Raw genomic sequence first — 13013 nt, forward strand, 5'->3', positions numbered from 1 at the left:
TTATATTCCATCTTCCTATTCAAGAATCCAAGACCAAGACTTCATCTTTCTATCATTCAAAGACTAGAAGTGGTAAGATCTTTGTTCCTACAATGTTTTCCTTCTCTATTCATTCACCTTTTCCTAAATCTTTATCTTATTCTATGTTGGGTTTTTGGGGTTTTGATGAAGATCAAGTGGTTGGTGAGTTGCTAGGATGATCTAGAGGAGCTTGTGGTGTTGCTTGAGGTTTTGCTAGCGAAGGAGGTAACCCTATGTCCAACAAAACCTATCTTCTTTGCATAAATGTATTTCTTGATGATCATGTGTGGTGTGATGCATATTCTTGTGATTATGCTATTGTAGAGCTTGTATTTAGGGTTATGTGATGCTATTTGATGAGCTATTCCTTCTATTTAAGTCATATTTGTTGTGGATGTGAGTATTGATGAGTTTGGAGTTGGATTTCACATTCTTGGCATTTTCCCCCAAAATCCCATTTTGCTACAGGTTCGCGTACCAGCGGGTACTTCGGGCGGGCATCAAAGTACCCGTTGGAAGCACCCGCTAGTGCATTGTTGATTCAGCAGGGGTTCGGCGGGTGGTTAGGGTCCCGCCGGAACTGCCCACTGGTACCGATGTTGTTGGCTTCCATTTTGTTGTATCCCCGAGTATTTGCGTGTATTTATTGATGTCTCGTAAGTCTAGAGTGGTGTATTATGAATCTAATGGTTATGATTTAGAGTCTTGAATCTTGATTAATATCCAATATTGCTATTCGTTGGATTATTCTATGAAGTTAATGATGTTCGTATGAATCCTTGTGATTACACTTTGGTTGTGTATTAGCATGTTGTTATGCTAGTATGGTTTCCTTGTGCTAACCTTTGCTTATTTCTTGATTGAATTGGTAACTTGAGCGTATCTATTCGTTGTGATCTCTTGTTGGAATCCTTTGATATTGTTGTGTTGCCTTTGGAATGTCTTTCTCGTATCTCATTCTTGAATTCCATTGATCTTGGATTATCGTTGTAAGCTTGTACCTTCGTTGTGCCTTATCTTGATGATTCTTTGACTGAGCTATTGTTGAGCCTATCTTGTGTTGAACACATTCTGGTGGAATCTATTCCTTTGTTTTGTCTCTTATGATTTCTTGTGTGTGGAACCTTGATGTGATGATTGAGCTGGTACAGGTGGACAGTGTGGTAGTTCTATTTGATTCAGGATGATGGTTAGGGACAACTCTGAGGGAGCCTTTACTAGGTTTTCGGGGTTATTTCTACTTATTGGGGACTGGAGAACCCAATAGGGGTGTATACACTTAAGGATTTAGTACTGTCTCCACGGGTCCTTATGACCTCGCGAACCATAATCGGGTCTGTTGACCCCGCAACATCCTATTCGGGTCTCTCATGGCCCCGTGGAATCTATGAATCGGGCTTGTTACCTCGCAGATGTCTAATCTAACTGACTGCACTAGAGCCCACCACAGTAATCTACTATGGTAACGAGTCATTGTTATGACTCCGCGGTGAATGACTTGGTTTGGCTATGTCCTTTGAGGATTTGGAACCTTGTCGGTGATTGATGATGTAACATGATGAGAACCACCTTGCTGATGTTTGTAATTACCCTACCTTGCTTGTTATCCTTATTCCGTTATCATTGTCTGGTTGGGTTGATTCTACTGATATTCATATGTATTGATTGGTATTGTCGAGTTCATCCCTCGATGAGTCAAGTACTGCTTCTATTCCTCATGATTTATAAAGCTAGTGTTGCTTAGTGATATACTTATGTATTCCCAAGTCTCAAAATGATTTTTATCTATAAAATATATGAATATGTATTTCAACGCATTGGAGTTGGGTTGCTTAGCATTAACGCTAACGGTTGTTTAACCTTATGTTTTCAGGTATGGTTAGTCGGTCCGAGAGCGCGTTAGATGGAGCCCCGGTTTAGACTAGCTTATATCTCTAGTTTTACATGTTCTAGCCTGCGAGCCATTTTGGATAATGATGACTTTAGATTTGTAATTAACTTTGTTTTAGCCTGTGCATCTAGGTTGATGGCCTAGATGTGGCATGGCATCCCCTTACACTTATGTTAGCTTTTGCAGTTTTTATATATTGATGGTTAGACTTTATATTATTTCCTAAGTTTGAACGCTTAAAATTATGTATAGTTTTAGGGGTGTTACAGTAAGCCCTTGACAGATCGGTTGTAGTGGAGCATGGGTTAACCATTGTAGACTGATTCGGTAGTATTGGAAAGCTACCGGATTACTATTTGGATTATGATTTGAGTTGGGAAACCTAGTCGAAACGTATCATGGGTTGTCAGATCTAGTTCTACTTATTGGGGCCTAGAGATCCCAACAAGGGTGTATACACTTAAGGTTCTAGAACTGCCTCCATTAGTTGTTTGAGATATTGGTTATTGGAGATATTGGTGATGTCTAGAAGCCCTCCACACTTGTTCCATGATACGATTAATTATTGAGATTATTATATGATGTTGTCGTCCCTGTGAGGACTTGAGAATTGATGTTGATTATGTGTTTGTTATGAGAATTGAACTATACTTAGACTATGAGAATTGATTTACTTTTCTTGCCATCTATATCTTGATATTGTTATCCTACTAAATCAGTTTCGTTGTGGAATCCTTATCCTATGATGATTGTATATGGTTATGTCCTTGAGTTTGGGTTTGATTGATAATCGAGTCATGTCATTGTTTATCTCTCTTGAGTTGATTCTGAACTGCTCTTAATCCCGATGTTTTACTAGATTAGAGTTGATTAGGAATATATATGTATATTTCCAAGTTGGAAAACCTATTTTGAATATAAAAAGTATACTTATATAGTTTTACATATTGCATGGAGTGGGGTCACTTAGCATTTCTCGCTAATTCTTTTAAATGTGTTTCAGGCATGGAGTAGATCTGCTTTGAGAGCGCGGCAGTTGAGCTTAGTCTCTCCCTTCTAGCTAGACTTGTTATCTTTTGATTAGACAGTTAGCCTGTGAGCCTTATCCTAAAACTTGTTTTGTACTAAATAGATTGTGACGAGTTACTTCTGGTTGACTTTGTTTATTGTGTTTGAGGATTTAGACTAGCCTTAGCATTTAGGTTAGGTTTAACCTAAATGTCGCAATGCATCCCCTGTTAAACATAAGTATTGCTTCCACAGCATAATATCAGTTTTAGACTTTATTTACCCATCTTTGTTAAGTTTAAAGCTTAAAGTTATGTTTAGAATTTGGGGGTGTTACAGTTGGTATCAGAGCGTAGGTTTGAGCCTAGGATAGTATCTTTAGATTGAGACCCTAAGACATTAAGAATTGACCTTAAGAGCCTAAGCTAATCAGGATTTTGAAGTTGTGGGATTTCTAGGATTCGCGGTGAGGTTGTGCGTTTATTTGCTTGTTTAGTTTGTGCTTTAAGTATCTTGTTGCTTTTAAGTTGTGCCTGTGGCTATTGCACTCGGATGGTGTGCATCTTTCTGGTAAGTTGCTTTATTTTGGATTTATCAAGGATTTGATTATGATTAAGAGAAAGGAGCTTGGACGCAAGTAGTAAACTAGTGGTGCATGCATTTAGACAATCGGGCAATCTAAAGACAAAGACTACTCTACTCGCAGTTGGAGTCAGTTGTAGTGGTCTCCGTTCGAGTGAAGCGGCGGCATCCCTTGTGTGGTATCGTCTAACAGGTCTACGCTAACCTCCAGAGTTGAAGTTTAAGTTTCGCGCCACCGAAGTCGAATGCAAGACAAAGAAGGCGATTGGAGCCTGAATACTAAGATTCAAAGATCTCTAATCGCGAAAGGAAGGCAAGATCAAACTTTGGCGTGCTAAGAAGAAGAAGTCAACTCGCGCCAAGTGGTCGTCCTCGAACCGGCAATATAGAGATCTTCAACGATTAAAGAATCAAGAGTCAACATTGGAAAGTTTTGGAGCGCGAAGAGTTGGAATGCAAGGTCGAGGTATTCAACGTAATGGTAGTTCTAACTACCTTTGAAGAAGCAAAGAAGTAACAAGTTAGAAGTGGTGAACTCGAAAGTAATGAAGACTAAGATGATTAGAAAGGAAAAGTTTGGACCTTTAAGGTATATGGAAAGGAGAAACAACGCCATAAGTAAGTTGTCTGATCCTATGAAGTGTGAGGAGATTAAGAAGTGAACTATGAAGGAAGGACATCATATGCCCTAGTTGGTACACCTTGAAAGTGATAGCTAGCATAAAAACTTAAAGAAAGGATTTTTGTTATAAGAATGAAAGAAAAAGTAGCTAAGGGTATACTCAACAGATCGAATTGCCAAAAGACTAAGACCGACTGGAGTGAACCTAAAGGACAGGTCCAATCATTGGATGTTCTTCAGTGAAAGTAAGATTCTGTACCACGGGATTTTGGTAAGAGACCTACTGTTAACTAAGACAAGGAAGGACAAATTGGATTATAAATGATTGACTTATGAACACCGCAATATTATTAACTGCAAACGAGATTTGGTCTACTAGCATTTAACAAAGACATAAGTGGAAATTAGAGCAAAATATCATGGAGCGTCTCAAGATGTTGACCTTGGTAAATATTTTGACTTACGTCACACTTTGTTACTACTGGCGGTGTTAAGCACAAAGTGGAACTGGGGCACTGCATTTTTAACCAACTATAGATGGTTATCGAGAAAGAATCATTCAAACTGAGAAGGCCAGTTGGGAGCTTGTGCTATGGACTTACAAAGGTCCTAGGATGAGTACTAAGGATGGATCGAGTCTTGTTGCAGCAATGGTTATCGTATGAGTATATAAAGGACTCCTTACAAGGTTATGTAAGATCAAAGTGCATAAATTCACGGTGTTAAAGAAGGTATAAGTGATACATTGGTATTAAGGCCTCGATGAGTTTAAGGTAAAATAAGGAAGTAAATTTGATTCATAAAGCCACCAAGTCATATGATGACGAGAATAGATAACCAACAGAATTTCAAGAAAGAGAAAAGTGTTGAGTGTTCAAACTATTAAAGGAATAACAAGAACGGACAACAAGCTGAATTTCAAGAAAAACATGAAGTATTTGCTAAGAGTTTCGTTTACTAAGGTAATGATGAAGTTCGACAAGAAAAGCAAGTCAACTCGGAGTTCATTAGATCACAAAAGATCTTGGAAAGGATTGAAAAAGTGACTTAAGAATTGGCTTTCTTAAGCTAAATTGGACAAGAATTTGGGATGTATCGGAGAAGTAGGTTTGTGATTTATCGCGTGAGATTCCTTCTGGATTAGTGAAGATGATTGAGACCTCAACTTATGAGGGAAGTCCGATAAAGATCTTAGAGTCAGGTCGCGCCAGTATCAAGAAAGAAGATCATCAGTTCGTCAAAATATGGTGATCGAAGCGTCAAACCGAAGAAACGTCTTGAAGTTGAGAATCTTTATTCCTCTTGAAGCCGAATTCCTCTCTTTTTCCCAGTAGAACCGAATACCCCTTCTGTTGAGAAAGCCTTTTGTCTTTTCAAACCCGATTCTTGCTTCCTTCTCAACTAATCCTATGCAATGTGACAACCTTATTTCTCTAAGTTGTAGCCTTGATAACATTGATTCCCTTCCCAACCAACGTTGTCCTCAAATTTAAAACATAAACCCTTCATTCTCTTTTCCTTATTAGGCCAAACCTTTTCAAAACTGAGTATATATATTTCCCTTAAATATCTTCCTCTATTTACAATGTCCATCACTTGTAGTATAATCCTATTAGTTATAAGTTTTAAAATAGTTTTATTGGATAGACTATGCCTGTGCAACGGACAGGTTCGGGCGGTTCTGTTTTACGGACTGCCCACCCGTTCGGATTTCAGTTTTATTTATTTAAATTCAAACCGTTTAAATTTCTTAAGTACTCATTTTGAATTTAGCTTGTTCAAATTCAGTCGGTTTTAATCAAATATCGGTTTTGGTTCAGATTGAAAAAACATTAAAAAAAAAAAATTTAAACTAAACCATTAAAGATTTAACTTATTTAAGCCAACTATTCAAGGTTCAACCATACAAGTTACAACTTACAACTAAATTACAAGCTTACAATTTACAAAGCTACAAATTGCAAAATTAAAAGTCTAAAGTCCAAACTGTCAAAGTGTCAAGTGACCCAAGTGGCTAACTCCAAATTAAAAGTTACAACTTCGATCACAGATTGTAATATAATTATACAAATTCCAAATTAAAATTTCACAACAAATCAGAATTCAGGCTTTAGCAGTTCACAGCACTCAATAGTCAACTACTCAGCATTCATTCATTCATTCATTCATTCAACACTCATCCTCTATTCCTCTTCCTGCTCATATTTAAAATCATTAGTAGCCAATGAAGACAAAAGAAGTCAAATAAAGGAATTGCAGTTGTGCTAAGAGATTTTTTTTTTAAAGGCTCAGATTGGGGGCAAATTGCTACTTGAGTTTTGGCTCAGAGCAACATACCAACCCAAACTCCCCAAGTCCTTTTAATTCAGACAAATGGTGGAAGCATCATCACAGTCATAAACAAGAACTGAAGTTAGTTAAATACTGCGTAGTAATCAATATTCAGTAAAAACAATAACTAAATGGGAGGAAGGGAAAGTGATATACTAGAAATCCATTTGACAGAATGACAGATTGTGTTTCACTCATTTCTAATCCTTAGTTCCTTACCACTTACCAGAATACTAGATATCCAACAATGAGGGGGTCAAGTGCCTAACTGCCTAAGGGCAACAATATTTACAAAAATGTTACCAAGTTACTTAGCAGTTATAATAGTCTGCTTGCCTCAAAGCTCTCAACACTCAACAGTCAAGAGTCAACACATGTATAACAGTATAATGTATTAGCATTTAGAAATCAAAATAAACTTATGCTAAAAGTCTAAAACATAAATGAGAGTGTTATATAAATGTATTACAACAATTGTTGGCAGTGTTTCGACAGAACTTAGTGAAGAACCAGCTCTAGTGGACAATTATGCACAAAAATAAAAACAAGAGTTTAACAAATAACAATTTAAATTGGGACAAAAATAAATAAAAGGTATAGAAACTTAGAAAGTTAGAAAGTTAGAAAGTGTACCATTCTCAAATCTTGCAACCTCATCCAAGTTTTCCTTAACAGAGATTGGGTGATTGGGTGCCCTCAACTAATCTTGTGCGCAGACTATGGCTTTCACAATTTTAAGAGTTAAGAAACTCTTAAAGGCATCTAATACCCTACCACAAGTACTGAATGCACTCTCAGAGGCAACTGTGGATATAGGAACAATTAGCACATCGTCCCTTGACATTTTTGAGAGAATAAGAAATCTCTCACTGTTAACCTTCCACTACCTAAGCACATCAAATATAATTCAACATTTTTTTCCTCTTCCACTATATTTTCACTCTGATAAATCCGCAGTTTAGTATGTTTACTGCTTCTACCACTCTCCATTATATGTTTTTTCATCTGGCTTTTCAGTCTAGATTGAGGTTTTCCAACTGTAGTTTGAGAATGGACATGAACTGGTTCAGATTGCACAGTAGAGGATGCAAACTGCACAGAGGTGACACTTTAGGTGGCTGCACAGTCATTAAACAGCTCAACCATTGCAACTTGAACCTTTGCAAAACATGATTTGCCTTTTTCTTCACCATACAACTAGGCAAATTGATGAGGCATATACTCAATCTTAATCCTAGGATCCAAAATATTGGCATAAAATATGAAGAAGTTCATTTTTTCTGGATCTCCCCAATATTTTTTAAACTTTTGTTTCATTTGGGACCTCATTGCCTAAAAAAAAAAAAAAAAAAAAAAAAAAAAAAAAAAAAAAAAAAAAAAAAAAGATGAAAGAACACAAAAAACATAGATAGAAAATAAAAAACATGTTGAATTATTCACACATAAATCTTAGAAAAAATAATACACATACAAATCAAAACCAGTTTACCTTTTCACATCCTGTATTAGATCCAACCATATCATCCAGCATGCGACCCAAATCAGAAATCTCAGAAAAGAAAGTATTTGAAGTGACATAGAGAGAACCAGAAATTCTCACAGTCATCTCATAAAAGCCTTTCAAAAGGAGGACTAAGCTTTACACAGAAAGCCAATCCAAAAAAGTTGGAACAACATCAGATAAATCAGAAGAAAATGAGAATTCATTCTCCTCATAAGCTTAAAAAGCCCTCTAGTATAGAATGGCAGTGTTCATCATCATGTATGCGTTGTTCCATCTTGTTTGAACATCAAGCTGTAATGCACATTTGGCTTTCACCCCAATAAGATCAGCAAGATCTCTAAACTTCTTGAGTCTTGCAGGTGAATTCCTCACCATTTCACTGCATCTCTAACTTTCTTAACAGAAGGATCTACAAATCTCAACTCATCCTGCACCACTAAGTTCAATACATGGACTATGCACCTCATGTGCATGTACTGAACCCTAATATAAGAACTACCCCAAGATAACAGTTTGCTTTTGAAAAACCCCATTACTATGTCATTTGAAGAGGCATTATCAACAGTAATGGTGAATACATTTTTTATTCCCCACTCAAGCAGACAACTCTCAAGGGCTTTGGCTATATACTCCCCCCTATGAGAAGAAACTAGGGCAAAAAAAAATTATCTTTTTGTTAAGCTTCCACTGATCATCAATGAAATGTGCAGTAATGCACATGTAATTTATCCTCTAAACAAAGGTCCATGTATCAGTGGTTAAGCTAACCCTTTCGGTGCTCACCCTAAACAACTTTTTGAGGCTCAATCTCTCATCTAGGTAAATCTAGTAAATATCTCTAGAAATTATCCACCTATAAGGGATTTGTAACCTAGGACAAGCAACTAAAATAAATTTTCAAAACCCATGTCCCTCAACAATTCTAATAGCCCATATAATGATCATTTCACACAATGCCCTCCTAATAGCCTCTTGATTGAAAACCAAGTCCCCAAAACCCCCTCAGAACCCTCTGTCCAGAGGTAGAAGCAACATTGAATGTGAGAAGAGACTGCCTTGTATCCTTAGAATGAGGATTTTTTAGGCAGGCCAACATATGATTTCTCAAGGAGGAAGTTCCATGCTTTTTACTCACACAAGCAAAAAGTTTTGCACAGTACATACACTTGCCCTTAATTAACTTTCTCTCAAAATCAAGGATCTTTTCAAAGTGATCCCAAACTTTGGATCTAGACTCCACTTTTTTCTTCTTCTGTGTAGGAACAATAGGAGGAGAAGGCATAGGTTGTTAAGGATTTGTCTCAGTACCTCAGGCTTCTACTCCATGTTCCTCCTCAGTTGAGGTTGTAGGGTGTCCAGATGCACTGATGCTTTTCATCTATAAGGATGGGCACCAGTAAACAAATGTTCAAATAAAGCATGAATATACATGCATGTTACAGATTAAGGTAGATTACACATTAAAGCAGCTTAGGCTTCCACCATAAAATCCATAATGGAAGTATCAACAAACGTACAGATTTCATATTAAAGCAGAGTTCAGATTAAAGATGCTTAAGCTTCCACTATAAAATCCATACTCAATTGATAAGCAGACATACATATTACATATTTAAGCATTTACATATTAAAGGCTTTAAAGCAGTTTAGACTTTACACTTCCATCATAAAATCCATAATCAGATTTAAATTTTCAAATCATCATCTAAATGGAATTGCGCAAAATTTACGAGCTTAGAGCTCTGGGCTCATATAATCAACACTCTACAGTTCATGCTCATAAAATCCATAATTAGATTAATCAGATTTAGGCTTTCACCATTACACTGTACATATTTACATTTGACATACCAACAATCCATGTAACATAAATACACTATGTACCAATTTAAGGGTCCTATTACCATAAACATAAAACCATATATCAGGATTTTGACAAATTCATCATATATATGAAAAGCCCCAAAAATTAGGGCTTAGTGAGTCTACAAATTAGGGCTCACAAAGTCACAATTTCATCATATGTTTACAAAATAATGTCAATATGCAGAATACATCAAACTATCAAAGTATCAATTATCAAACCATTAATAATATAACACAAAAAGTCAAGAAGACAAGAACCCTAGAAAAATAGTATTAAAAACGTTTTTTGATTACTTCTTTTCTCCAATATTTTCCCGGAGAACTAGGGCTTCAACATCAAGCAATCAACACTGAAAAAGGTTGGCTTCCATAGCCCACAGTACCACCACGGCACCACCGTCCAAGGCTTCGCTGGCTTGAGCCTTCACCACTACACCACCATCCACCGACGTCTATTATGGACTTGGACAACGAACAGACTCAAGATTCAAGACTCAACACTCAACAGAGAAAAAGACTGTCGAAGGGAGTCGCCTACAGAGTAGACTAGTAGAGAGTATACTAGAGAGTCTCAGAGATGGAGACCGGAGAGAAATGGAGAACGGACAAACGGAGATTCGGAGAAGAAATGGGAGTGTCTGAGAGAGATAAAGAGTGACTGAGAGAGATAACGGAGTCGCGACTGCGCAGAGAAGAGAAGAAATGACAAACCCTAGTATGTATATATATATATATATATATATATATATATATATATATATATATATATATATATATATATATATATATATATATACACATATATATAGGACGCACATTAAACATTAAAATGGCGCACCTTAAGTACACAAACTACGCACCTTAAGCACATAAACAAAACACCTTAAGAACACAAACCACACACTTAAGGTTTTAAAATGGTTTTCCTTAAGTTTCACACAACTGATGTAACACCCCCTAAAAACAAGCTATTTAAAAGCCTTAAACATGCAGATAACTGAGCTAAACAACAAACACAGCGGAAGACTGAAAGATAACTAGATAAACATAAATCCAAAACACGGGGTGTTATGCCACGTTCACCAGAAGGATGAACGCTACGGCAACATCTGCAATGTTTACATCTAATCCATAGTCTCAAAAGTCTACAACTAAACTGGCACACAGGCCACAAAACAAGAGGGAGAAGCTACACTAGCAAGCACTAGACCGCGCACTTGTCTAGACATCACCTGAAAGAACACAATAAAACATGGGACGACGCCCGGTCAACGAATAATGCTGGTAACCCACCAATACATGTGAAATAACATACATAGATAAGATATAGGTTGTAAAGCCATTTTCAAAACGGAATACATAAGTATATAAGTACAAAACCAAGAACAATAGCCAACACAAGACTCAACACTCTCAACAAGGATACAGGAACACATCCCAAAACCACAAAGCATAACCACAACACAAAGGATAAAGACAAGACCAATGACACACATGTCTAGGCAACACATGCCCTAGTGACTACACACGTCACAAGATGAAAACTCACAACAACGGCTACACAAGCCCTCGTGACATCATCTATCACGAGTTGATATGCATTCCTTATGCCCGGTTCCAACCTTATGGCTACCCCCAACCTTGTATCTTCTTCCAACCATTACCTCCAGGACCCCTGTACAACCAAGTCCAACATTTTCCCTCCTGGGACCGTCGTCCCCCACCAACGGGACCACCAATTTCATAGTACACGAGGGTACCGTACACACACAAGGCAACACATGCCACCCAAGAATCACGTGAACCTTATACAAAGGTCACAACTCCATAAATCACGTCACGACCACCACGAAGACCGCTGCAATACCTTGGTGACTAGTGTCCCATACCACTAATCGTGCAATCTAGGTAAAGCCACACACACATCACACCACAACAAGAATCAATCAACGGATCACAATGAAGATATGAAACCATACTCAATCAAGGAATGGATCATAGTCCAACAACAACAACGATGAATAACACAAGTTATCATCAACTAATAAGAAGGTACAAACAACACACACGCTAGCATTTAAACACCGAACTAGCATGCTCATCAAACGGGTAAACCAAAGGTAGTTTCGAAGAACACACAAGACTCATCACGGTTCAATGAAACACAATGTTGAACACTTAGCACGATTCAAGACACCAAAACCTACATGGAATCCTACCATATAGTTCTAGACATACGAAACATCAAGAAGACACTCAAATAGTTCCACAAAAGAACATCGGGAAGTCCAAAGACCAAATACCGAGTCAAAAGAATCACGGGGAACAAATCCCCCAACAACCAACATAGTGTACCCACGGGTAGGCCTCTACCCGCGGTTTCGCCCGCGGGTACAGGCTGCCCGGCCAATGTATCCCGCGGGTGGGCGGCGGGATGGACGCCTACCCGCCGTTCCGCCCGCGGGTACATCCATGTACCACAATACAACACTTCGCGGATTTTCATTTCCAAACTCTAATTCAAGTCCAAAACATGTCAACCAATACAACAAAATGACTTGAATCAAAGGAAATGCCAAGCAATGGCACAAAAGAACCCTAAACACAAGCTCTAGATATGCATTTTCACAAGATCATGCATCAACACTCACATTTCATAGCAAAACATATGTAGAATCCAAGAAATATTCACATATAGGTAAGCAAAATAGGTTTTGTAGAGCATGGGTTACCTCTTGTAGACTAAAGACTTCACTTTACACCTCAACAAGCTCCTCACTAGGCTCACCCTCCAACCCCACTTCAAGAACATACCAAAAGATCATAAAGATCCTATCTTTAAGAAAAAACACCTTAGATAAAACCAAAAACACAAGATGAACTTAGATCTTACCCTCCTAGATGCCCAAATATAAGAAATGTTGAATCTTGGAAGCAACTCTTGAAGTTTTGGTAAGGCTCCAACTTGGCTTGCAAGAAAAGCTACTCACCTTTTAGAGAGAGGGTGGAGCTAGATTTTTAGAAAAGTGTAAGGAGAGAGTGAATGTGGTCTACTAGGTTAGGTTACAATACCAACAACAAGTGAAAGGTCAAGAATACACTTACTAACATAAGGAAGTGTAAGGAACAAGGGAACTCCTTACAAAGCTCAATGTACAACTTTGACTTTGGGGTTGACTAGTCAATTA

The 13013-nt window shown here is 37.7% G+C and overlaps 1 long non-coding RNA gene across 1 annotated transcript; it reads right to left on the minus strand.

Annotated features, from left to right (window-relative positions):
• Window positions 1–7451: 7451 nt before the first annotated feature.
• On the minus strand, window positions 7452–10282 carry LOC109151893. The gene is made up of 2 exons (XR_002049300.1): window positions 10120–10282; window positions 7452–7787 (listed from the first exon to the last, which is right to left on the minus strand). It is a non-coding gene; the product is annotated as an uncharacterized LOC109151893 (long non-coding RNA).
• Between the last annotated feature and the right edge of the window lie 2731 nt (window positions 10283–13013).

Source organism: Ipomoea nil, unplaced genomic scaffold (genome assembly GCF_001879475.1).
Source record: "Ipomoea nil cultivar Tokyo-kokei standard unplaced genomic scaffold, Asagao_1.1 scaffold2297, whole genome shotgun sequence".
Lineage (NCBI taxonomy): Eukaryota > Viridiplantae > Streptophyta > Magnoliopsida > Solanales > Convolvulaceae > Ipomoea > Ipomoea nil.